The 2,207-nt window shown below is 41.6% G+C and overlaps 1 pseudogene; it reads right to left on the reverse strand.

Annotated features, from left to right (window-relative positions):
* Positions 1-747: 747 nt before the first annotated feature.
* LOC121570715 lies at positions 748-1,764 on the reverse strand (annotated as a pseudogene).
* Positions 1,765-2,207: the final 443 nt, after the last annotated feature.

The following is a 2,207-nucleotide window of genomic DNA, read 5'->3' on the forward strand; positions in this document are numbered from 1 at the left end:
GAGATTAGGAGCACTCCCTTTAAGAGTGTGCTCCTAATCTCAGCTCGTTACCTGTATAAAAAGACACCTGGGAGCCAGAAATCTTTCTGATTGAGAGGGGGTCAAATACTTATTTCCCTCATTAAAATGCAAATCAATTTATAACATTTTTGACATGTGTTGTTCTGGATTTTTTTGTTCTGTCTCTCACTGTTCAAATAAACCTACCATTAAAATGATAGACTGATAATTTGTCAGTGGGCAAACGTACAAAATCAGCAGGGGATCAAATACTTTTTCCCTCACTGTACATATAGTAATATATACCAAATAGGTGCAATAGCCATATTATTACGGCGCCCCTGGAGGAAATTAGTTAAGTGCCTTGCGCAAGGGCACACAGACAAATGTTTCACCTTGTTAGCGCGGTTATTCGAACCAGCGACCTTTGGTACTGGCCACACTAACCACTAGGCCAGTGTTCCCAACCCTGGTCCTGGAGTACTCCCAACAGTACACATTTTTGTTGTAGCCCTGGACAAACACTATTCCAGGGCCGTGTTCAAAAATTCCTTTGGTTCCAGTTTAAAAACGAGCAGATGAATGCACAAGAAATTAATACTTGAAGTGCTATATTTGAAGTTCATTTTTATTGCATTGTTGCCCTCTTTCACATTGACAATTTCCTGCAACCTGTCCTCACATCACAAGTCAATTTGGGGCTTGGAATTATGAACTACTTTATTGATTCATTTAAAAATCATAATTTCAATTTGTAGCTGGCCTGTAGAGTTTAGGGGTCTTCCATATCCAGAACAACTTCTTGGGTGGTGCTATCCCTTGTACCAGGCACAGGACCCGTCACCCACCTTGATGCAGGCAACGTTTCTGGCCCAGGGTCCGCTTTTGCCATTGTCCATCCACAGGCACTCATCTGGGACGCTGATTGGACAGGGGAGGGAAGAGCAGGGGATGATCTGTGTATCAGAGTAGGGAGAGAGAAAGACCAAGATCACTGACTGATCATTACCTCAATACTCTAGCTCATGTGTTTTACCAATGTGACCAGAGTACTCTAAGTGTGCTGTGTAAATACTGAACAAAACTGACTAAACACACTGTGCAATCACAGCTGCTTTGGTAGCACCAAGTCAAGCTCCTCATTTGTGTGTCACTCAAAGCCTCCCAGGACTGAATGAAGTCACATTATTACGTGCACCGTTCCATCAGTATTCAGCCTGCCTGCAGAAAGAGATAGTGAGTCATGAACATGCTGTAGGGTAAAGCTGCCCCTAGATGCTGATCTTAGATCTGTTTTTTCCACATAAGGTTAGGATTGTGGGAAAGAAATGATCCTAGATCCATCCCTTGGGGAAACTGCACCCTGGAGCAGGCAGACATACCGATGCAGCCCGGAACACTGGAATTTATCATCATAATAAATAAGTAATTCATTAGTTGTAAACATTTAAGCATTATAAACACTCCATTTCATAAGCATTTATAATGATTAAAGAATTTGTTAACGCGTAAGCTTTTGAGTTATTCTAAATGTGTATAGAGAATGCATTTTCTAAAGCACTTGTTTTCTTGTACAAGATGAAGTCAATAGTCTAGAGTAGGCCATGAGGCTGTAAGCATTTCTAACCAGTGCTGGCAATGGAACTTGGGTAACCTAGTGAAAACCGCACCTGTGAAGAGATACTCCTTGTTGGTTTCCAGAGTCGCGTGACACGGGCCTCTGGTGAAGATGGCGTTGATATCCCAGTCAGGACCTTTGAACATCTAGCCAATCACAAGGAGAGAAAGGAGGATCCATCAAACATGTCCATATACAGTGAGGGAAAAAAGTATTTGATCCCCTGCTGATTTTGTACGTTTGCCCACTGACAGAGAAATGATCAGTCTATAATTTTAATGGTAGGTTTATTTGAACAGTGAGAGACAGAATAACAAAAAAATCCAGAAAAACGCATGTCAAAAATGTTATAAATTGATTTGCATTTTAATGAGGGAAATAAGTATTTGACCCCCTCTCAAATCAGAAAGATTTCTGGCTCCCAGGTGTCTTTTTATACAGGTAACGAGCTGAGATTAAGAGCACACTCTTAAAGGGAGTGCTCCTAATCTCAGCTTGTTACCTGCATAAAAGACACCTGTCCACAGAAGCAATCAATCAGATTCCAAACTCTCCACCATGGCCAAGACCAAAGAGCTCTCCAAGGATG

Source organism: Coregonus clupeaformis, chromosome 7 (assembly GCF_020615455.1).
Source record: "Coregonus clupeaformis isolate EN_2021a chromosome 7, ASM2061545v1, whole genome shotgun sequence".
NCBI classification, from domain to species: Eukaryota; Metazoa; Chordata; class Actinopteri; order Salmoniformes; family Salmonidae; genus Coregonus; species Coregonus clupeaformis.